Source organism: Bombina bombina, chromosome 4, assembly GCF_027579735.1.
Source record: "Bombina bombina isolate aBomBom1 chromosome 4, aBomBom1.pri, whole genome shotgun sequence".
Taxonomy (NCBI): Eukaryota; Metazoa; Chordata; class Amphibia; order Anura; family Bombinatoridae; genus Bombina; species Bombina bombina.
The window spans coordinates 804,867,627-804,893,453 of record NC_069502.1 but is presented as its reverse complement, the minus strand read 5'-3'; the positions used below and the strand labels follow the sequence as shown (position 1 = coordinate 804,893,453).

The 25,827-nt window shown below is 41.1% G+C and overlaps 1 pseudogene; it reads right to left on the bottom strand.

Annotated features, from left to right (window-relative positions):
- Positions 1-780: 780 nt before the first annotated feature.
- LOC128657054 (zinc finger protein 260-like) overlaps positions 781-25,827 on the bottom strand; it is a 57,214-nt pseudogene continuing 32,167 nt past the window's right edge.

Sequence of the window (25,827 nt, the reverse complement as noted above, 5' to 3'; positions counted from 1 at the left end):
AAAACTCCAGTCCCATCTAAAAACTGTTGACACATCTCTGCCAACCTCCTGTGACGAAAGGCAAATGACTGGGGGATGAGGGGAGTGAGGGAGGCATTTAAGCCTTTGGCTGGGGTGCCTTTGCCTCCTTCTGGTGGCCCGGTTCTTATTTCCCACAAGTAATGAATGAAGCCGTGGACTCACCTCCCATAAAGATGGAAATTATATGCATGTGAAATGCCTGTAAGGTTTAAAAAATGTACGAGTGAAAAAGTGACAAATACATAAAAAAAGTTTTTAAAACGGAAATTAAATAAATATATAACAATAATCTAAGAGGCTTATAGATTGCCAAATAACAAAAAATATAGTACTTAACATTGGACACCCTACTAATGTAGAAAACCAGTAGGAAGCCAAAACCAGTGCTGAAACATAACAGCAGAGGATCTGGAATAAGAGTATATTCACAAACCAACAGAAAGAGGCAAAGGACACGTCCCTGTGACACATGTGGAAAGGCTTGTGTTTAAATCCCAATAATTGAAAAAATATATCACTACCTATACTACAAATACATCCCTCCAAAACTCATTATACTCTGTGGGGGAAATGAGCCACAACTCGGTCTGAGAACCCCTCTCACCAAAGAATCAAATGGATTGTGGACTTTCACCACCTGTATGAAATAAATCATATTTTTATTACAATTTCAATACACAAGATTTTGAGATTATTTTCTCAAATGTAGTCAAAACATTTAAGGATTAATAAATATATTAAGTAACCTTTCTAAATTAATTCAGTGTTTTTATTTTTAATAAAAAATTGTAAATCAAAATATATTATTTGTTATAACTCAGCACAATGCATTTTATGCAGCTAGGGAGACTATCCTAAACCAGATAAGGGCTTAACATAGGGGTTCGCTCTGTGCAAAATATGAGAATGCTTTATCTCCAAAATTAATTTTCTGATGCGCAATAAGTTTTAACATCGGAGCAAAACTTTTCCCACATTCAGAACATGAAAATGCCTTCTCTCCTTTATGAATTATCTGATGGCTTCTAAGAGTTGATTTCTGAGCAAAATATTTCCCACATTAAGAACATGAAAATGTTTTCTCTCCTGTATGAATTATCTGATGTCTTATAAGACTTGATTTATGAGCAAAACACTTCCCACATTCAGAACAGGAAAATGCTTTCTCTCCTGTATGAATTTTGTGATGGCTTCTAAGCGTTGATTTGTCATTAAAACACTTCCCACATTCAACACATGAAAATGGTTTCTCTCCTGTATGAATTATCTGATGACTAAAAAGAGTTGATTTGTGAGCAAAACACTTTCCACATTCAGAACATGAAAATGCTTTCTCTCCTGTATGAATTATCTGATGACTAATAAGAGTTGATTTGTGAGCAAAACACTTTCCACATTCAGAACATGAAAATGCTTTCTCTCCTGTATGAATTCGCTGATGTCTAATAAGACGTGATTTCCGAGCAAAACATTTCCCACATTCAGAACATGAAAATGTTTTCTCTCCTGTATGAATTATCTGATGACTAATAAGAGTTGATTTGTGAGCAAAACACTTTCCACATTCAGAACATGAAAATGCTTTCTCTCCTGTATGAATTATCTGATGAATAATAAGAGTTGATTTGTGAGCAAAACACTTTCCACATTCAGAACAAGAAAATGCTTTCTCTCCTGTATGAATTCGCTGATGTCTAATAAGACGTGATTTCCGAGCAAAATATTTCCCACATTCAGAACATGAAAATGTTTTCTCTCCTGTATGAATTTCCTGATGGCTTCTAAGCGTTGATTTGTCATTAAAACACTTCCCACATTCAAAACATGAAAATGGTTTCTCTCCTGTATGAATTATCTGATGTCTAATAAGAGTTGATTTCTGAGCAAAACATTTCCCACATTCAGAACATGAAAATGTTTTCACTCCTGTATGATTTATCTGATGTCTAATAAGAATTGATTTCTGTGTAAAACATTTCCCACAGTCAACACATGAAAATGGTTTCTCTCCTGTATGAATTATCTGATGACTAATAAGAGTTGATTTGTGAGCAAAACATTTCCCACATTCAGAACATGAAAATGCTTTCTCTCCTGTATGATTTTTCTGATGGCCTCTAAGAGTTGCTTTGTCAATAAAATACTTCCCACATTCAGAACATGAAAATGCTTTCTCTCCTGTATGATTTTTTTTATGGTTCCTAAGAGTTGATTTCAAAGCAAAACACTTGCCACATTGAGAACATGAAAATGCTTTCTCTCCTGTATGAGTTATCTGATATCTAATAAGAGTTGATTTGTCGGTAAAACATTTCACACAGTCAGAACATGAAAATGCTTTCTCTACAGTATGAATTTTCGGTATTAAAAGATTTGATTTCCTGGTAAAAAAAATCCCATATTCAGAACATAAATTTTCCACGTTGCTATCCGTATTTTCACCATGGATAGGATTAGGATAATTGCAGTTTGTAAATTCACCTGTTAAGATATACAATAGGATTAATGTTAGTTATTAATGACATAATTATTATATTTTGAGCACATTTCAACTGCTATGAATGAGTGTCTACCACAAGAGTAAGCCGCAGGCTATGACCCCGCTACACCTTTCCCTAGCTTTATGCTAATGCTTAAAGGAATATGAAACCCAACATTTTTCTTTCATTATTCAAATAATACCATTTTTAAAAGTTTCCAATTTACTTCTATTATCAAATTTGCTTTGTTCTCATATTATTTGTTGAAGAGATACCTAGGTTAGCAGCTTGCACATGCCTGAAGTACTACATGATAGAAAATAGTGCTGTAATCTAGTGCTCTTGATAATGTATAAGTTGTTGCAAAACTGCTGTGATATAGTGCTACAGACAAGTGCAGACTCCTGAGATTACACTCCTGCTTTTTAAACAAAGGAAAAGAAGAAAACTAAGAAAATGTGATAATAGAAGTACATCAGAAAGTTGTTTAAGTATGTTTTATATTTATTTTATAACCAACATTAAAGGGACAGTCAAGTCCAAAAAAACAGAATTTATGTTTACCTGATAAATTACTTTCTCCAACGGTGTGTCCGGTCCACGGCGTCATCCTTACTTGTGGGATATTCTCTTCCCCAACAGGAAATGGCAAAGAGCCCAGCAAAGCTGGTCACATGATCCCTCCTAGGCTCCGCCTACCCCAGTCATTCGACCGACGTTAAGGAGGAATATTTGCATAGGAGAAACCATATGGTACCGTGGTGACTGTAGTTAAAGAAAATAAATTATCAGACCTGATTAAAAAAACCAGGGCGGGCCGTGGACCGGACACACCGTTGGAGAAAGTAATTTATCAGGTAAACATAAATTCTGTTTTCTCCAACATAGGTGTGTCCGGTCCACGGCGTCATCCTTACTTGTGGGAACCAATACCAAAGCTTTAGGACACGGATGAAGGGAGGGAGCAAATCAGGTCACCTAAATGGAAGGCACCACGGTTTGCAAAACCTTTCTCCCAAAAATAGCCTCAGAAGAAGCAAAAGTATCAAACTTGTAAAATTTGGTAAAAGTGTGCAGTGAAGACCAAGTCGCTGCCCTACATATCTGATCAACAGAAGCCTCGTTCTTGAAGGCCCATGTGGAAGCCACAGCCCTAGTGGAATGAGCTGTGATTCTTTCGGGAGGCTGCCGTCCGGCAGTCTCGTAAGCCAATCTGATGATGCTTTTAATCCAAAAAGAGAGAGAGGTAGAAGTTGCTTTTTGACCTCTCCTTTTACCGGAATAAACAACAAACAAGGAAGATGTTTGTCTAAAATCCTTTGTAGCATCTAAATAGAATTTTAGAGCGCGAACAACATCCAAATTGTGCAACAAACGTTCCTTCTTTGAAACTGGTTTCGGACACAGAGAAGGTACGATAATCTCCTGGTTAATGTTTTTGTTAGAAACAACTTTTGGAAGAAACCCAGGTTTAGTACGTAAAACCACCTTATCTGCATGGAACACCAGATAAGGAGGAGAACACTGCAGAGCAGATAATTCTGAAACTCTTCTAGCAGAAGAAATTGCAACTAAAAACAAAACTTTCCAAGATAATAACTTAATATCAACGGAATGTAAGGGTTCAAACGGAACCCCCTGAAGAACTGAAAGAACTAAATTGAGACTCCAAGGAGGAGTCAAAGGTTTGTAAACAGGCTTAATTCTAACCAGAGCCTGAACAAAGGCTTGAACATCTGGCACAGCTGCCAGCTTTTTGTGAAGTAACACAGACAAGGCAGAAATCTGTCCCTTCAGGGAACTTGCAGATAATCCTTTTTCCAATCCTTCTTGAAGGAAGGATAGAATCTTAGGAATCTTAACCTTGTCCCAAGGGAATCCTTTAGATTCACACCAACAGATATATTTTTTCCAAATTTTGTGGTAAATCTTTCTAGTTACAGGCTTTCTGGCCTGAACAAGAGTATCGATAACAGAATCTGAGAACCCTCGCTTCGATAAGATCAAGCGTTCAATCTCCAAGCAGTCAGCTGGAGTGAAACCAGGTTCGGATGTTCGAACGGACCCTGAACAAGAAGGTCTCGTCTCAAAGGTAGCTTCCAAGGTGGAGCCGATGACATATTCACCAGATCTGCATACCAAGTCCTGCGTGGCCACGCAGGAGCTATCAAGATCACCGACGCCCTCTCCTGATTGAACCTGGCTACCAGCCTGGGGATGAGAGGAAACGGCGGGAACACATAAGCTAGTTTGAAGGTCCAAGGTGCTACTAGTGCATCCACTAGAGCCGCCTTGGGATCCCTGGATCTGGACCCGTAGCAAGGAACTTTGAAGTTCTGACGAGAGGCCATCAGATCCATGTCTGGAATGCCCCACAGCTGAGTGACTTGGGCAAAGATTTCCGGATGGAGTTCCCACTCCCCCGGATGCAATGTCTGACGACTCAGAAAATCCGCTTCCCAATTTTCCACTCCTGGGATGTGGATAGCGGACAGGTGGCAGGAGTGAGACTCCGCCCATAGAATGATTTTGGTCACTTCTTCCATCGCTAGGGAACTCCTTGTTCCCCCCTGATGGTTGATGTACGCAACAGTTGTCATGTTGTCTGATTGAAACCGTATGAACTTGGCCCTCGCTAGCTGAGGCCAAGCCTTGAGAGCATTGAATATCGCTCTCAGTTCCAGAATATTTATCGGTAGAAGAGATTCTTCCCGAGACCAAAGACCCTGAGCTTTCAGGGATCCCCAGACCGCGCCCCAGCCCATCAGACTGGCGTCGGTCGTGACAATGACCCACTCTGGTCTGCGGAATGTCATCCCTTGTGACAGGTTGTCCAGGGACAGCCACCAACGGAGTGAGTCTCTGGTCCTCTGATTTACTTGTATCTTCGGAGACAAGTCTGTATAATCCCCATTCCACTGACTGAGCATGCACAGTTGTAATGGTCTTAGATGAATGCGCGCAAAAGGAACTATGTCCATTGCCGCTACCATCAACCCGATCACTTCCATGCACTGAGCTATGGAAGGAAGAGGAACGGAATGAAGTATCCGACAAGAGTCTAGAAGCTTTGTTTTTCTGGCCTCTGTCAGAAATATCCTCATTTCTAAGGAGTCTATTATTGTTCCCAAGAAGGGAACCCTTGTTGACGGAGATAGAGAACTCTTTTCCACGTTCACTTTCCATCCGTGAGATCTGAGAAAGGCCAGGACTATGTCCGTGTGAGCCTTTGCTTGAGGAAGGGACGACGCTTGAATCAGAATGTCGTCCAAGTAAGGTACTACAGCAATGCCCCTTGGTCTTAGCACGGCTAGAAGGGACCCTAGTACCTTTGTGAAAATCCTTGGAGCAGTGGCTAATCCGAAAGGAAGCGCCACAAACTGGTAATGCTTGTCCAGGAATGCGAACCTTAGGAACCGATGATGTTCCTTGTGGATAGGAATATGTAGATACGCATCCTTTAAATCCACCGTGGTCATGAATTGACCTTCCTGGATGGAAGGAAGAATAGTTCGAATGGTTTCCATCTTGAACGATGGAACCTTGAGAAACTTGTTTAAGATCTTGAGATCTAAGATTGGTCTGAACGTTCCCTCTTTTTTGGGAACTATGAACAGATTGGAGTAGAACCCCATCCCTTGTTCTCTTAATGGAACAGGATGAATCACTCCCATTTTTAACAGGTCTTCTACACAATGTAAGAATGCCTGTCTTTTTATGTGGTCTGAAGACAACTGAGACCTGTGGAACCTCCCCCTTGGGGGAAGCCCCTTGAATTCCAGAAGATAACCTTGGGAGACTATTTCTAGCGCCCAAGGATCCAGAACATCTCTTGCCCAAGCCTGAGCGAAGAGAGAGAGTCTGCCCCCCACCAGATCCGGTCCCGGATCGGGGGCCAACATTTCATGCTGTCTTGGTAGCAGTGGCAGGTTTCTTGGCCTGCTTTCCCTTGTTCCAGCCTTGCATTGGTCTCCAAGCTGGCTTGGCTTGAGAAGTATTACCCTCTTGCTTAGAGGACGTAGCACTTTGGGTTGGTCCGTTTCTACGAAAGGGACGAAAATTAGGTTTATTTTTTGCCTTGAAAGGCCGATCGTGAGGAAGGGCGTGGCCCTTACCCCCAGTGATATCAGAGATAATCTCTTTCAAGTCAGGGCCAAACAGCGTTTTCCCCTTGAAAGGAATGTTAAGTAGCTTGTTCTTGGAAGACGCATCAGCCGACCAAGATTTCAACCAAAGCGCTCTGCGCGCCACAATAGCAAACCCAGAATTCTTAGCCGCTAACCTAGCCAATTGCAAAGTGGCGTCTAGGGTAAAAGAATTAGCCAATTTGAGAGCATTGATTCTGTCCATAATCTCCTCATAAGGAGGAGAATCACTATCGACCGCCTTTATCAGCTCATCGAACCAGAAACATGCGGCTGTAGCGACAGGGACAACGCATGAAATTGGTTGTAGAAGGTAACCCTGCTGAACAAACATCTTTTTAAGCAAACCTTCTAATTTTTTATCCATAGGATCTTTGAAAGCACAACTATCCTCTATGGGTATAGTGGTGCGTTTGTTTAAAGTGGAAACCGCTCCCTCGACCTTGGGGACTGTCTGCCATAAGTCCTTTCTGGGGTCGACCATAGGAAACAATTTTTTTAAATATGGGGGGAGGGACGAAAGGAATACCGGGCCTTTCCCATTCTTTATTAACAATGTCCGCCACCCGCTTGGGTATAGGAAAAGCTTCTGGGAGCCCCGGCACCTCTAGGAACTTGTCCATTTTACATAGTTTCTCTGGGATGACCAACTTGTCACAATCATCCAGAGTGGATAATACCTCCTTAAGCAGAATGCGGAGATGTTCCAACTTAAATTTAAATGTAATCACATCAGGTTCAGCTTGTTGAGAAATGTTCCCTGAATCAGTAATTTCTCCCTCAGACAAAACCTCCCTGGCCCCATCAGACTGGGTTAGGGGCCCTTCAGAAACATTATTATCAGCGTCGTCATGCTCTTCAGTATCTAAAACAGAGCAGTCGCGCTTACGCTGATAAGTGTTCATTTTGGCTAAAATGTTTTTGACAGAATTATCCATTACAGCCGTTAATTGTTGCATAGTAAGGAGTATTGGCGCGCTAGATGTACTAGGGGCCTCCTGAGTGGGCAAGACTCGTGTAGACGAAGGAGGGAATGATGCAGTACCATGCTTACTCCCCTCACTTGAGGAATCATCTTGGGCATCATTGTCATTGTCACATAAATCACATTTATTTAAATGAATAGGAATTCTGGCTTCCCCACATTCAGAACACAGTCTATCTGGTAGTTCAGACATGTTAAATAGGCATAAACTTGATAACAAAGTACAAAAAACGTTTTAAAATAAAACCGTTACTGTCACTTTAAATTTTAAACTGAACACACTTTATTACTGCAATTGCGAAAAAACATGAAGGAATTGTTCAAAATTCACCAAATTTTCACCACAGTGTCTTAAAGCCTTAAAAGTATTGCACACCAAATTTGGAAGCTTTAACCCTTAAAATAACGGAACCGGAGCCGTTTTGAACTTTAACCCCTTTACAGTCCCTGGTATCTGCTTTGCTGAGACCCAACCAAGCCCAAAGGGGAATACGATACCAAATGACGCCTTCAGAAAGTCTTTTCTAAGTATCAGAGCTCCTCTCACATGCGACTGCATGCCATGCCTCTCAAAAACAAGTGCGCAACACCGGCGCGAAAATGAGGCTCTGCCTATGCTTTGGGAAAGCCCCTAAAGAATAAGGTGTCTAAAACAGTGCCTGCCGATATTATTATATCAAAATACCCAAATAAAATGATTCCTCAAGGCTAAATATGTGTTAATAATGAATCGATTTAGCCCAGAAAAAGTCTACAGTCTTAATAAGCCCTTGTGAAGCCCTTATTTACGATCGTAATAAACATGGCTTACCGGATCCCATAGGGAAAATGACAGCTTCCAGCATTACATCGTCTTGTTAGAATGTGTCATACCTCAAGCAGCAAGAGACTGCTCACTGTTCCCCCAACTGAAGTTAATTGCTCTCAACAGTCCTGTGTGGAACAGCCATGGATTTTAGTGACGGTTGCTAAAATCATTTTCCTCATACAAACAGAAATCTTCATCTCTTTTCTGTTTCTGAGTAAATAGTACATACCAGCACTATTTCAAAATAACAAACTCTTGATTGAATAATAAAAACTACAGTTAAACACTAAAAAACTCTAAGCCATCTCCGTGGAGATGTTGCCTGTACAACGGCAAAGAGAATGACTGGGGTAGGCGGAGCCTAGGAGGGATCATGTGACCAGCTTTGCTGGGCTCTTTGCCATTTCCTGTTGGGGAAGAGAATATCCCACAAGTAAGGATGACGCCGTGGACCGGACACACCTATGTTGGAGAAAACTTTCATAATTCAAATAGGGCATGCAATTTTAAACAACTTTCCAATTTAACTTTATCCCCAATTTTGCTTTGTTCTCTTGGAATTCTTAGTTGAAAGCTAAACCTAGGAGGTTCATATGCTAATTTCTTAGACCTTGAAGGCCGCCTCTAATCTGAAAGCATGTTGCCAGTTTTTCACCACTAGTGGACATAAGTTCATGTGTTTCACATAGATGACATTGATCTCATGCACGTGAATTTACAGAGGAGTGAGCACTGATTGGCTTAAGTGCAAGTCTATCAAATTAACTGAAATAATGGCGTAGTCTGCAGAGGCTTAGATACAAAGGTAATTACAGAGGTAAAACGTGTATTATAACTGAGTTTGTTATGCAAAACTGGGGAATGGGCAATAAAGTGATTATCTTTTAAAACAACAAAAATTCTGGTGTTGACTGTATCTTTAAAGAAATCATGTAAAAAAAACAAAATTTATGCTTACCTGATAAATTTCTTTCTCTTGTGGTGTATCCAGTCCACGGGTTCATCCATTACTTGTGGGATATTCTCCTTCCCAACAGGAAGTTGCAAGAGGACACCCACAGCAGAGCTGTCTATATAGCTCCTCCCCTAACTGCCACTCCCAGTCATTCGACCGAAGACAAGCAAGAAAAAAGGAGAAACTATAGGGTGCAGTGGTGACTGTAGTTCAAAAATAAAAACCACCTGCCTTAAAATGACAGGGCGGGCCGTGGACTGGATACACCACAAGAGAAAGAAATTTATCAGGTAAGCATAAATTTTGTTTTCTCTTGTAAGGTGTATCCAGTCCACGGGTTCATCCATTACTTGTGGGATACCAATACCAAAGCTTTAGGACACGGATGAAGGGAGGGACAAGGCAGGCACTTAAACGGAAGGCACCACTGCCTGTAAGACCTTTCTCCCAAAAATAGCCTCCGAGGAAGCAAAAGTATCAAATTTGTAGAATTTAGAAAAGGTATGAAGCGAAGACCAAGTCGCCGCCTTACAAATCTGTTCAACAGAGGCCTCATTTTTAAAAGCCCATGTGGAAGCTACCACTCTAGTGGAATGAGCTGCAATTCTTTCAGGAGGCTGCTGGCCAGCAGTCTCATAAGCTAAACGGATTATGCTTCTTAACCAAAAAGAAAGAGAAGTTGCCGAAGCCTTTTGGCCTTTTCTCTTTCCAGAGTAGACAACAAACAATGCAGATGTTTGACGAAACTCCTTAGTAGCTTGTAAATAGAACTTTAAAGCACGAACCACGTCAAGATTGTGTAACAGACGTTCCTTCTTTGAGGAAGGATTAGGACACAGTGACGGAACAACAATCTCCTGATTGATATTCTTATTAGAAACCACCTTAGGAAGAAACCCAGGTTTGGTACACAAAACTACCTTATCTGCATGGAAGACCAGATAAGGGGAATCACACTGTAAGGCTGATAATTCTGAAACTCTTTGAGCCGAAGAGATAGCTACTAAGAACAAAACTTTCCAAGATAAAAGCTTGATATCTATGGAATGCAAAGGTTCAAACGGAACCCCTTGAAGAACTTTTAAGAACTAAATTTAAACTCCATGGCGGAGCAACAGGTTTAAACACAGGCTTGATTCTAACTAAAGCCTGACAAAACGCCTGAACGTCTGGAACATCTGCCAGACGCTTGTGCAAAAGAATAGACAGAGCAGAAATCTGTCCCTTTAAGGAACTATCCGATAATCCTTTTTCCAATCCTTCTTGTAGAAAAGACAATATCCTAGGAATCCTGACCTTACTCCATGAGTAACCCTTGGATTCACACCAATGAAGATATTTACACCATATCCTATGATAGATTTTCCTGGTGACAGGCTTACGAGCCTGAATCAAGCTATCAGTGACCGACTCGGAGAAGCCACGTTTTGATAAAATCAAGCGTTCAATCTCCAAGCAGTCAGACGCAGAGAAATTAGATTTGGATATATGAAAGGACCTTGGAGTAGAAGGTCCTGCCTCAGCGGCAGAGTCCATGGTGGAAAGGATGACATGTCCACCAGATCTGCATACCAAGTCCTGCGTGGCCACGCAGGTGCTATCAAAATCACCGAAGCTCTCTCCTGCTTGATCTTGGCAATCAGACGTGGGAGGAGAGGAAAGGGTGGAAACACATAAGCCAGGCTGAAGGACCAAGGCACTGCTAGAGCATCTATCAGCGCTGCCTGGGGATCCCTTGACCCGTAACGAGGAAGTTTGGCGTTCTGACGATACGCCATCAAATCCAGTTCTGGTTGGCCCCAAAGTTGAATCAGCTGGGCAAATACCTCCGGATGGAGTTCCCACTCCCCCGGATGAAAAGTCTGCCGACTTAGAAAATCCTCCTCCTAATTCTCTACTCCTGGGATATGGATAGCTGAGAGATGGCAACAGTGAACCTCTGCCCAAAGAATTATCCTGGAAACCTCCATCATTTCCAGGGGACTCCTTGTTCCCCCCCTGATGGTTGATATAGGCTACAGTCGTGATATTGTCCGACTGAAATCTGATGAACCTGGCCGTAGCTAGTTGAGGCCAAGCCTAGAGAGCATTTAATACCGCACTTCGTTCCAGAATGTTTATCGGAAGGAGGGCTTCCTCCAGAGACCACGAGCCCTGAGCCTTCAGGGAGTTCCAGACTGCGCCCCAGCCCAGAAGGCTGGCATCTGTCGTCACTATAGTCCACTCTGGCCTGCGGAAACTCATTCCCCTGGACAGATGGACCCGAGATAACCACCAGAGAAGAGAATCCCTGGTCTCTTGATCCAAATTTAACTGAGGAGACAAATCTGTGTAATTCCCATCCCACTGATTGAGCATGCAAAGTTGCAGTGGTCTGAGATGAAGGCGGGCAAACGGAACTATGTCCATTGCCGCTACCATTAGGCCGATCATTTCCATACACTGAGCCACTGACGGCCGAGGAGTGCAATGAAGAACACGGCAGGAAGATAGAAGCTTTGATATCCTGACCTCTGTCAGAAAAATTTTCATTTCTACTGAATCTATCAGGGTTCCTAGGAAGGAAACTCTTGTGAGGGGGAGAACAAACTCTTTTCTCTGTTCACCTTCCACCCATGAGACCTTAGAAAGGCCAGAACAATATCCGTATGGAACTTGGCACTTTGAAAAGTCGATGCCTGGATCAGGATGTCGTCTAAGGAGCCACCGCTATGCCCCGCGGCCTTAGAACCGCAAGTAGGGACCCTAGAACCTTCGTAAAGATTCTCGGCGCCGTGGCTAAACCGAAGGGAAGAGCCACAAACTGGTAATGCCTGTCTAAAAAGGCAAACCTGAGGAACTGATGATGATCTCTGTGGATCAGAATGTGGAGATAAGCATCCTTTAAGTCCACGGTAGTCATATATTGACCCTCCTGGATCATAGGGAGGATGGTTCGGATTGTCTCCATCTTGAAAGATGGGACCCTGAGAAATTTGTTTAGAATCTTGAGATCCAAGATTGGTCTGAACGTTCCCTCTTTTTTGGGAACTATAAACAGGTTTGAATAGAACCCCTGCCCCTGTTCCTCCCTTGGAACTGGGTGGATCACTCCCATAACCAGTAAGTCTTGAACGCAACGTAAGAATGCCTCTCTTTATCTGGTTTGCAGATAGTTGTGAGAGATGAAATCTCCCCTTTGGAGATGAACCCTTGAATTCCAGAAGATATCCCTGGGAAACAATCTCCAGTGCCCAGGGATCCTGGACATCTCTTGCCCAAGCCTGAGCGAAGAGAGAAAGTCTGCCCCCGACTAGATCCGGTCCCGGATCGGGGGCTACTCCTTCATGCTGTCTTAGATGCAGCAGTAGGTTTTTTGGCCTGCTTTCCTTTGTTCCAAACCTGGTTAGGTTTCCAGACTGGTTTGGACTGGGCGAAATTTCCCTCTTGCTTTGCATTAGAGGAAGCTGAAGCTGCGCCACTCTTGAAGTTAAGAAAGGAACGAAAATTATTCTGTTTAGTTCTTAATTTATTGGACCTATCCTGAGGAAGGGCGTGACTGTTTCCTCCAGTAATATCAGAAATGATCTCCTTCAGTCCAGGCCCGAATAGGGTCTGCCCCTTGAAGGGTATGTTAAGAAGCTTAGACTTTGAAGTAACGTCTGCTGACCAGGACTTAAGCCATAGCGCCCTACGCGCCAGAATGGCAAAACCTGAATTCTTAGCCGTTAGCTTGGTTAAGTGAAAAACTGCGAAATAAAGGAATTAGCTAACTTAAGAGCTTTAATCCTGTCTAAAATATCATCTAACGGGGTCTCCACCTGTAGAGCCTCATCAAGAGACTCGAAACAGAAAGCCGCTGCAGCAGTAACTGGGGCAATGCATGCAAGAGGCTGGAGAATAAAACCTTGCTGTATAAAGATAGAGAGACCCTCCAATTTTTTATCCATAGGATCTAGGAAAGCACAACTGTCCTCGACGGGGATAGTTGTACGCTTAGCTAGTGTAGAAACTGCTCCCTCCAACTTAGGGACCGTCTGCCACGAGTCCCGTATTGCGGCATCTATCGGAAACATCTTTTTAAAAGCAGGAGGGGGAGAGAACGGCACACCTGGTCTATCCCATTCCTTAGTAATAATTTCCGTAAACCTCTTAGGCACTGGAAAAACGTCAGTGTAAACAGGCACTGCAAAATATTTGTCCATTTTACACAATTTCTCTGGAACTACAATGGGGTCACAGTCATTCAGAGTCGCTAAAACCTCCCTGAGCAATAAGCGGAGGTGTTCAAGCTTAAATTTAAATGCTGTCATTTCAGAGTCAGACTGACGCCTTCCCTGAATCTGAAATGTCACCCACAGATAGAAGCTCTCCTGCTTCGGCTTCTGAGTATTGTGAGGGTATATCGGACACAGGTATTAAAGCATCAGAAAGCTCTGTATTTATTCTAGCCCCAGAGCTGTCTCGCTTTCCTTGTAATACTGGCAGTTTGGACAATACCTCTGAGAGGGTAGCATTCATAACTGCCGCCATGTCCTGTAAGGTAAAAGAATTGGACGCACTAGATGTACTTGGCGTCACTTGCGCGGGAGTTATAGGTTCTGACACATGGGGAGAGCTAGGTGGCACAACCTCCCTTTTGTCTGTCTGAGAATTCTCTGGTGATAAATCTTTAAGTGCCATCATATGGTCTTTATAGTTTATAGAAATTTCCGTACATTTGGTACACATTCTAAGAGGGGGTTCCACAATGGCTACTAAACATATTGAGTTTCCTCTATGTCAGACATGTTTAACAGACTAGTAATGAGACCAGCAAGCTTGGAAAAAACTTTAATAAATGTGAAAAAGCAATTAAATAAAAACGGTACTGTGCCTTTAAGAGAAAAAAAAAACTAGCACATAAACTGCAAAACAGTGTTAAAAAGTAGTAAACTCTTCGAAATTTTTACAGTGTGTATAAGGGACTAAAGCAGCATTGCACCCACTTGCAAATGGATGATTAACCCTTTAGGCCCCAAACCGGATTTGAAAAACGTTAATAAACAGTTAAACACCTTGCCACGGCTTTGCTGTGGCTCCTACCTGCCCTCAAATACGATTTAGTAAAGAAATAAGCCCTCTATAGTGGTCCTCAGATGCCAGAAGACTCCTTTAGGGAAGCTGGATGTCTCAGTCTGAATATGAACTGTGCATCTAGAGCGTGAAAATAGGCCCCTCCCACCATGCACTCGATGTCAGAGGGCCTTAAGAAAATACTCCTAGGAGTATCTGACTAGCCATGTGGAAACTAGGCCCCAAAAAACGATTTATCACCCTCAGAGAAAAAACGTTCTTTCTATATAACCTGTAAACGTTTTGTCACTAAGAAATATGAGTATTAACATGAATATTACCCTTTTTTGCAAGCATGATCCCAGTCGTGGTTAAATCACTGCATCAGGCTTACCTCAATTATATAAGGCTCTGTCAGCATTTTCTAGACCTTATCATCTCTCTAGAAATAAATACACTGAACATACCTCAAAGCAGGTAATCTGCAGACCGTTCCCCCAACTGAAGTCTTTCCCATACTCTTCAGTTATGCGTGAGAACAGCAATGGACCTTAGTTACAAACCGCTAAGATCATTAACCTCCAGGCAGATTCTTCTTCTAATTTCTGCCTGGGAGTAAAACAGTATGACGCCGGTACCGTTTAAAAATAACAAACTCTTGATTGAAGGTAAAAACTACAGTAAGTCACCACATATCTCTTGATACTTCCTATCTTGTCGAGAGTTGCAAGAGAATGACTGGGAGTGGCAGTTAGGGGAGGAGCTATATAGACAGCTCTGCTGTGGGTGTCCTCTTGCAACTTCCTGTTGGGAAGGAGAATATCCCACAAGTAATGGATGAACCCGTGGACTGGATACACCTTACAAGAGAAATACATTTTCCGAAGATCTAAGATCCAAATATTGTACAGATGAAGCAAAACATAAGAATCACTTATAAAAAAAATCTTTAACAGACCTAATATTAGAAGAAGAAAAAACTAAAAAAAAAATATAATCTGTTTTGTTTATTTAACCCCTTAATGACAGACGACGTGCAGGGTACGTCCTCCAAAAAAATACCCTTAACGCCCGAGGATGTACACTGTACGATGTCGGTCCGCTTATTGCAGTGATGCCTCGATATCGAGGCAGCCTGTAATAACCTTTATAAGCCCTCTGGTGCAGAGAGACACTCTGTTGCCCTCTCTGCACCGGACATCGATGGCCGCAATCGTTGGGTGGGAGGCGGGTGGGCGGCCATCGATGGCTTCAATGATGCAGAGGGGGGCGGGATCTCGGGCAGATTAACTGGGGGCGCACATGGACGCGCATGCGTGCACGGGGGCGGGCGGGAACCGCTACACTACAGAAAAATGTAAGACCAAAAGTGAGAGAGAGGGGGGTGGAAGTATTAAATATAAATCATCTAAGGGATCTAGGAGGGGGTGGGGGGTTGGTCTATAGGGGGGAAAGCTACACTACAGAAGAAATATATATAAAAAAATATTTTATTGTAAACTGACAGTACCCAAGATGGCTCCCAATAAGTTAGAGGGGGGGGGGTCAGGGAGGTTGGGGGAATCCTACACAGCAGCATATGTAAATATGCTTAAAAATTTAAAAAAATAATCAAAGATAGCTTTTATTTTAGTACTGGCAGACTTTCTGCCAGTACTTAACATTGCAGGGACAATTGTGGGGTGGAAGAGGGAAGAGAGCTGTTTGGGAGGGATCAGGGTGTGTGATGTGTCAGGTGGGAGGCTGATCTCTACACTAAAGCTAAAATTAACTATGCAAGCTTCCTACCAGCTACCTAATTAACCCCTTCACTGCTAGCCATAATACACGTGTGATGCACAGCGGCATTTAGCAGCCTTCTATTTACCAAAAAGCAACGCCAAAGCCATATATAACTGCTATTTCTGAACAAAGGGGATCCCAGAGAAGCATTTACAACCATTTGTGCCATAATTGCACAAGCTCTTTGTAAATAATTTCAGTGAGAAACCTAAAGTTTGTGAAAAAGTGAACAATTTTTTTTATTTGATCGCATTTGGCAGTGAAATGGTGGCATTATATATACCAAAATGGGCCTAGATCAATACTTTGTGTTGTCTACTACACTAAAGCTAAAATTAACCCTAAAAGTTCCCTACAAGCTCCCTAATTAACTCCTTCACTGCTGGACATAATACATGTGTGGTGCGCAGTGGCATTTAGCAGCCTTCTAATTACCAAAAAGCAACGCCAAAGCCATATATAGCTGCTATTTCTGAACAAAGGGGATCCCAGAGAAGCATTTACAACCATTTGTGCCATAATTGCACAAGCTGTTTGTAAATAATTTCAGTGAGAAACCTAAAATTGTGAAAAATGTAACATTTTTTTTTATTTGATCGCATTTGGTGGTGAAATGGTGGCATGAAATATACCAAAATGGGCCTAGATCAATACTTTGGGATGTCTTCTAACAAAAAATATATACATGTCAAGGGATATTCAGGGATTCCTGAAAGATATCAGTGTTCCAATATAACAAACTCTAATTTTGAAAAAAAGTGGTTTGGAAATAGCAACTTGTGTTTATTGGAAGTGCTACTTCTATTTATTGCCCTATAACTTGCAAAAAAAGCAAAGAACATGTAAAGATTGAGTATTTCTAAACTCAGGACACAATTTAGAAACTATTTAGCATGGGTGTTTATTGGTGGTTGTAGATGTTTAACAGATTTTGGGGGTCAAAGTTAGAAAAAGTGTGTTTTTTTTTCCATTTTTTTCCTAATGTTGTATAAAAAAAAATTATAGTAAATTATAAGATATGAAGAAAATAATGGTATCTTTAGAAAGTCCAATTAATGGTGAGAAAAAGGAAATTTATGCTTACCTGATAAATTGATTTCTTCTAAGATACAACGAGTCCACGGATTCATCCTTTACTTGTGGGATATTATCCTCCTGCTAACAGGAAGTGGCAAAGAGCATCACAGCAGAGCTGTCTATATAGCTCCTCCCTTGACTCCACCCCCCAGTCATTCGACCGAAGGTATAGGAAGAAAAAGGAGAAACTAAAAGGTGCAGAGGTGACTGAAGTTTTAAACAAAAAAATATAATATGTCTAAAATTGACAGGGAGGGCCGTGGACTCGTCGTATCGTAGAAGAAATCAATTTATCAGGTAAGCATAAATTTCCTTTTCTTCTACAAGATACGAGTCCACGGATTCATCCTTTACTTGTGGGATACAATACCAAAGCTACAGGACACGGATGAACAGGAGGGACAAGACAGATACCTAACAAGAAGGCACCGCTGCTTGAAGAACTTTTCTCCCAAAAACAGCCTCAGAAGAAGCAAAAGTATCAAATTTGGAAAAGGTATGAAGGGAAGACCAAGTCGCAGCCTTACAAATATGTTCAACAGAAGCATCGTTTTTAAAAGCCCAAATGGAAGCCACCGCTCAAGTAGAATGAGCTGTAATTTTTTCAGGAGGCTGCTGTCCAGCAGTCTTGTATGCCAAACGGATGATGCTTTTCAGCCAAAAAGAAAGAGAGGTAGCAGTAGCTTTTTTACCTCTACGCTTTCCAGAACAGTCAACAAATAGAGAAGATGTTTGACGGAAATCCTTGGTCGCTTGCAAGTAAAACTTCAAGGCACGAACCACGTCCAAGTTATGTAACAGACGCTCCTTCTTAGAAGAAGGATTAGGACACAGAGAAGGAACAACAATTTCCTGATTAATATTCTTATTTGAAACAACCTTAGGAAGGAATCCAGGTTTAGTGTGCAAACCACCTTATCAGAATGGAATATAAGATAAGGTGAGTCACATTGCAACGCAGATAGCTCAGAAGCTCTTCGAGCAGAAGAGATAGCAACTAACAACAGAACTTTCCAAGATAGAAGTTTAATATCTATGGAATGCATGGGTTCAAACGGAACCCCTTGAAGAACTTTAAGAACTAAATTCAAACTCCATGGTGGAGCAACAGGTTTAAACACAGGCTTAATTCCAACCAAAGCCTGACAAAACGACTGAACTTCTGGGACATCTGCCAGATGCTTGTGTAGTAAGATTGACAAAGCAGAAATCTGTCCCTTTAAGGAACTAGCTGATAACCCCTTCTCCAATCCTTCTTGGAGAAAGGACAAAATCCTAGGAATCCTGATCTTACTCCATGAGTAGCCTTTGGATTCACACCAATAAAGATATTTACGCCATATCTTATGGTAAATTTTCCTAGTGACAGGCTTTCGAGCCTGAATCAAGGTGTCAATGACCGACTCAGAGAATCCCCGCTTAGATAAAATCAAGCGTTCAATCTCCAGGCAGTCAGTTGCAGAGAAATTAGATTTGGATGTTGGAACGGACCCTGAATGAGGTCCTGTCTCAGTGGCAGTTTCCACAGTGGCAGAGATGACATTTCCACCAGGTCTGCATACCAAGTCCTGCGTGGCCACGCAGGCGCTATCAAGATTACCGAAGCCCTCTCCTGTTTGATTCTGGCAATCAGACGAGGAAGGAGAGGAAAAGGAGGAAACACATAAGCCAGGTTGAACGACCAAGGTACTGCTAGAGCATTTATCAGTACTGCTTGAGGATCCCTTGATCTGGACCCGTAACAAGGAAGTTTGGCATTCTGACAAGATGCCATCAGATCCAATTCCGGTGTGCCCCATTGATGAATCAATTTTGCAAACACCTCCGGATGGAGCTCCCACTCCCCCGGATGAAAAGTCTGACGACTTAGAAAATCCGCTTCCCAGTTCTCCACTCCTGGGATATATATTGCTGATAGATGGCAAGAGTGAGTCTCTGCCCATCAAATTATTTTGGAAACCTCTATCATCGCTAGAGAACTCTTTGTTCCCCCCTGATTGATATATGCTACAGTCGTGATATTGTCTGACTGGAATCTTATGAATTTGGCCGAAGCCAGCTGAGGCCACGTTTGAAGCGCGTTGAATATCGCTCTCAGTTCCAGAATATTTATTGGTAGTAGGGACTCCTCCTGAGTCCACACACCCTGAGCCTTCAAAGAATTCCAGATTGCACCCCAGCCCAAGAGGCTGGCGTCCGTCGTCACTATGACCCATGCTGGCCTGCGGAAGCACATTCCTTGGGACAGATGATCCTGTGACAACCACCAATGAAGAGAGTCTCTGGTCTCTAGATCCAGATTTATCCGCGGAGATAAATCCGCATAATCCCCATTCCACTGTCTGAGCATGCACAGCTGCAGTGGTCTGAGATGTAAGCGAGCAAATGGAATGATGTCCATTGCCGCTACCATTAATCCAATTACCTCCATACACTGAGCCACTGATGGCCGAGGAACGGAATGAAGTGCTCGGCAAGTAGTTAAGATCTTTGATTTTCTGACCTCCGTCAGAAAAATCTTCATGTCTACCGAGTCTATCAGAGTTCATAGGAATTGAACTCTTGTCAGAGGAACAAGTGAACTCTTTTTTATGTTCACCTTCCACCCGTGAGTTCTTAGAAAAGCCAACACAATGTCCGTGTGGGATTTGGCTAGATGGCAAGTTGACGCCTGAATCAAAATATCGTCCAGATAGGGCGCCACTGCTATGCCCTGCGGCCTTAGAACTGCCAGAAGGGACCCTGGCACCTTTGTGAAAATTCTGGGAGCTGTGGCCAATCCGAAAGGAAGGGCCACAAACTGGTAATGTTTGTCCAGGAAGGCGAACCTGAGGTACTGGTGATGATCTTTGTGGATAGGAATGTGAAGATACGCATCCTTCAAATCCATGGTGGTCATATATTGACCCTCCTGGATCATTAGTAAAATTGTTCGAATGGTCTCCATCTTGAACAATGGGACTCTGAGAAATTTGTTTAGACTTTTGAGATCTAAAATCGGTCTGAAGGTTCCCTCTTTTTTGGAAACCACGAACAGATTGGAATAAAACCCCTGCCCTTGTTCTAATTTTGGAACTGGGCAGATGACACCCATGGTATATAGGTCTTCTACACAGCGTAAGAACGCCTCTCTTTTTGTCTGTTCTACAGACAAACGTGAAAGATGAAATCTCCCCCTTGGGAGAGAATCCTTGAATTCTAGACGATACCCCTGGGTCACAATTTCTAATGCCCAGGAATCCTGAACGTCTCTTGCCCAGGTATGAGCGAAGAGAGAAAGTCTGCCCCCTACTAGATCCGGTCCCGGATCGGGGGCTGCCCCTTCATGCTGTCTTGGTAGCAGCAGCGGACTTCTTGGCCTGTTTACCTTTATTCCAGGTCTGGTTAGGTCTCCAGACTGACTTGGATTGAGCAAAGTTCCCCTCCTGCTTGGAGGCGGATGAGGCAGTAGAGGGACCACCTTTAAAGTTTCGAAAGGAACGAAAATTATTCTGTTTGGTCCTCATTTTAACCGTCTTGTCCTGAGGAAGGGCATGACCTTTACCTCCAGTAATGTCAGAAATTATCTCCTTTAGTTCAGGCCCGAATAGGGTCTTACCCTTAAAGGGAATAGATAAAAGCTTGGATTTAGATGACACATCAGCAGACCATGACTTAAGCCATAATGCTAAATGCGCTAAAATGGCAAAGCCTGCATTCTTTGATGCTAATTTAGCCATTTGGAAAGCGGCATCTGTAATAAAAGAATTAGCTAGCTTGAGAGCCTCAATTCCTTCCAAAATATCATCTAATGGGGTCTTAACCTTGAGAGACTCCTCTAAAGCCTCGAACCAAAAAGCTGCTGCAGTAGTTACTGGAACAATGCACGCTATAGGTTGTAGAAGAAAACCCTGATGAATAAACAATTTCTTTAGAAGACCTTCTAATTTTTTATCCATAGGATCTTTGAAAGCACAACTGTCCTCAATAGGTATAGTTGTACGCTTAGCCAGGGTAGAAATAGCTCCCTCCACCTTAGGGACCGTCTGCCACGAGTCCCGAATGGTGTCAGATATGGGAAACATTTTCTTAAAAGTAGGAGGAGGAGAGAACGGAATGCCTGGTCTATCCCATTCCTTAGTAACAATGTCCGAAATTCTTCTAGGGACTGGAAAAACATTAGTGTAAGTAGGGACCTCTAGATATTTATCCATTTTACACAGTTTCTCTGGTGGGATGACAATAGGGTCACAATCATCCAGAGTCGCTAAGACCTCCCTGAGTAACAAGCGGAGGTGTTCAAGCTTAAACTTAAAGGCCGTCACATCTGAGTCTGTTTGAGGGAACATCTTTCCTGAATCAGAAAGCTCTCCCTCAGACAGCAATTCCCCCACCCCCAAATCAGAACACTGTGAGGGTACATCGGAGATGGCCAATAAAGCATCAGAGGGCTCAGCATTTACTCTAATACCTGACCTGCTGCGCTTACCCTGTAAACCTGGCAGTTTAGATAATACCTCTGTAAGGGTAGTAGACATAACTGCAGCCATATCTTGCAGGGTGAAATAATTAGATGCACTAGAAGTACTTGGCGTCGCTTGGGCAGGCGTTAAAGGTTGTGACACTTGGGGAGAAGCAGATGGCCGAACCTGATTCTCTTCTGACTGAGAATCATCCTGAGACAAACTTTTATCAGCTAAAATATGTTCTTTGCAAAGTAAGGCCCTTTCAGTACATGAGGGACACATTTGAAGTGGAGGTTCCACAATGGCTTCTAAAAAAAAACTTTGACGATTCAAACAGGGCACGTCATTTTGAACAGCTTTCCAATTTACTTTTATTACCAATTTTTCTTTGTTCTCTTGGTATTCTTAGTTGAAAGCTAAACCTAGAAGGTTCATATGCTAATTTCTTAGACCTTTTACTGCTTCTAATCTGAATGGTTTTTCCCCACTAGAGGGTGTTAGTTCATATGTTTCATATAGATAACATTGAGCTCAAGCCACGTGAATTCACCAAGGTGTGAGCACTGATTGGCTAAAATGCAAGTCTGTCAAAAGAACTGAAATAAGGAGGCAGTCTGCAGAGGCTTAGATACAAGTTAATTACAGAGGTAAAACATGCATTATAACTGTGTTGGTTATGCTAAACTGGGGAATGGATAATAAAGGAATTATCTATCTTTTTAAAACAACAACAATTCTGGTGTTGACTGTCCCTTTAAATTACAAGATAGGATTTTATCTATTGAAAACTAATATGATTATGTTGTCTACAAAATAAAATATGGTAAACAGAGAATGTGTCTATAAATCTAAGACGTCAAATATTTTCTGTAATGTTAATCTTATAACGCAATATTGACTTTAAAAAGTATTACAATTTAGACCAAAATTAAAAACTATTTGAAAAATACCAGATATAAAACCAGATAACAAATAGAGCACTAATTATAGTGCGGGGTGCAATATCACTACTAGACCATGCTAAAATAAGTGCACAAATTAATACTACAAGTCCACAGTATAATAGATTTACCAGAGAAGGTTTAACGCAGCAAACACATCCTTAGCATGCCATCTAATTTTAATGGAGATTGTGACCGTGATAAATATTGCTCACATTACAAGTTTAAAGTTATGAAATAGAATTAGCACGACCTGAGATCTGAAGTAAAGTCTAAAGGCTGTGACACACTGCAAGCCGAGCGGCGTGCAGCGTGTAGATGTGGCTGTGCGCGTTCAGTGTGTCCTGCCTTTTCATCTCTGAGCACTCTGCTGCGTCAGGTCGCGTAGCTGAGTGCTCAGAGATGAAATATTTGAACTTGAGAAACGATGTGACGCAGTGCAAAGCAGCTGCTTCGCCTCGTGCTGCATCGCTTGCAGTGTGTCACAGCCTTTAGGGGTTAAAATAAAAATACTAAAAAAACTGAATATTAAATAAGTGTTACACTCATACATAAACATTTTAAATAAAAAATGTTTAATACTGAATAAGGTTTAAAAAGGCTTTAAAATAGATGGTATATGACAATGACTGGCAAGGACTCAAAAGGTGTGTATATGTGTATGTAAGTTTAACAAAGCGCACTCTCACTATCCGAGTAACAAACAGGGTGCAAGCAAACCTAATCAATAATCAAAAGCAGATATGCACTCACTGAACCCTTTTAAATAGTGCTTTATTGTGAACAAAAATTATACATGCCGTGGTGTTTCGGAGATCTCACCCCTTCATCAGACCAAGTGACAACGAACAATCTAACAAACATTTTAACAGATGTTTAACCCCTCCCCCCCTTATCAAAGAACTGTCTTAATTCACAGCAACCAATCAGAAAAATGTCTTGTATAGACTGTCAATAATAAATCAAAATCTTTCATAAACCTTTAAGAAGTAAACAGTCATTATTAACAAATAATTGCAATATATTTTTATCATAGTGCAGTATATCGTCATTTAGAAATAAGTGAGTATAACAAACATAAAATGTATATATAGAGCCAAATCTGGGGTAATTTAACACCTCTTGCAAACATAGGTGAGGTTGCTAAAAGGTTAATACAGAACTTTTAAACTCATCATTCTATATTTAACCATCCAGCAGTGTGATCATTAAATAATATCCTATATATTCTTATAATGAGATAGCTTCTATTAAACTTGTTGCGTATATTAGCAATCTACTATCTACTGAGCATGCGCAAAAGCTCACATTGTATACGTATACTAGTCTGTGATTGGCCGATGTCTGTCACATGATACAGGGGGCTGGAAAATGGGAGAAAAACAAATCTACTGCTTATTTAAAATTCAGAGTAAGTGCTATTGTATTGTCTTTTTATTATGTATTTAATTACTTAATTCTACTGCATTAAGTGGTCCTTTAACACAATTATTATACAAGGAAATATGCAATCTAAATATTTTACTGCATCAACAATGTCATTAAGCTTGAAAAAGGATCCTTAAGAACTAAATGCATATAGAAAAATGTCATTGCTAAATAATGATTATAAAAGATTTACTAGTGTTATTGCACAAAGGCTAAAGAGAGTGATGGACCTGTTAATACATAAATATCAGGTTGGCTTTATGCTGAGGAGAAATTTAACTATCAATCTGAGGAAATTACAGTTAACTATTGATTATTATTGGCAGCAATTTAATAAAAAGAGATCCTTACCTAAAACAGATATTGCTATCATACCAATCGATGCCGGGAAGGCATTTGATACAGTCACGTGGGACTATATTTTCATGGTGATACAAAAATTTGGGATAACTGGACATTTCCTCAGATTTGTTAAGACTATTTACAAAAATAATTTTGACAATATTTTAGTCAATGGAAGTACTATGCCAAATTTCTCCCTTCAGAAAGGCACAAGACAGAGGTGCCCCTTATCCCCTTACCTATTTAACCTAGCTATCGAACCACTTGCTATTTATCTTAGAAAAGAAATTGAGGGCATTTGGGAAGGGAAAAGAAGAATTATGCTGTTACTTTACGTGGACGATTTATTAGTCTTCTTAAGAGATTCTAAAACAAAAATTCCTATAGTAATCCAAATCTTAGAAAAGATTAGCTCTTCTTCGGGTCATAAAGTGAACGTAGCTAAATCAGAATTTTTTTGGATTCATAAAAACAGAAACAGTTTTAAAAAAAATGCCCATTTAAAGAAACAAAGGATGAACTTAAATATTTGGGTATTAAATTTGCGAAAACCCCCGACTGGTTGAGTTAAACTATCCTTGTATTTTTGCAAAAATATTTAATTACATCAACTTGGTCCAAATTTCCTTTGTCCTTATCGAGTAAAGTCAATTTGATCAAAATAGTGTTGTTCCCTAAGCTATTATATCTATTACAAAATGTACCATTATTTATTAAACATAGAGATTTATCTTTATTTAAAAAAAAATGTGTGAGGTTTTTGTGGGGCAGGAGGTGACCTACTTTAGAAGAGGGAGGAATATCCTTCCACGATATTGAATTATATTATTTAACATGTATGGGGAAAATAGCAATAGATGGGTTAACAATATTATTCAATCTCTGGGTGGGAAGAACAGATAGTTAATCCGCCTTTGCTAAAAGCATTATTACATTGTAAAGGAAATCTACCACCAGGAGTTAGAACCGTGATTACTATCAAAAACATGATAGGTGCCTGGCAATTTTTTTTTTTTAAATCTCACAAGCCAATCCTAGGTGGTCTAAATATCTTACAATATGTGGAAACCCAAACTTTAAACCAGCATTAAGATCAAAAGTGTTCCAAGGTTTAAAGAATATAGAAAGGATAGTTACTAACTGATGTCAATCAGACATAATTCAAAAAAGTTTCCAGTTGTCAGACAAGGCAACATTATCAACCTCCTGGAGAGAATCCCATACAAAAATAATTATTAGGACATATATTACGCCCGCAGTGAAAGCAAAATGGGATACATTCTCTGATAATAAATGTTGTAAATGTAGCTTTCCAGCACCTTATTAGCTAAATAAAATAAATAAAATTACGGGACAAGTACATCTTTTTCCTTTACGGAGAAAC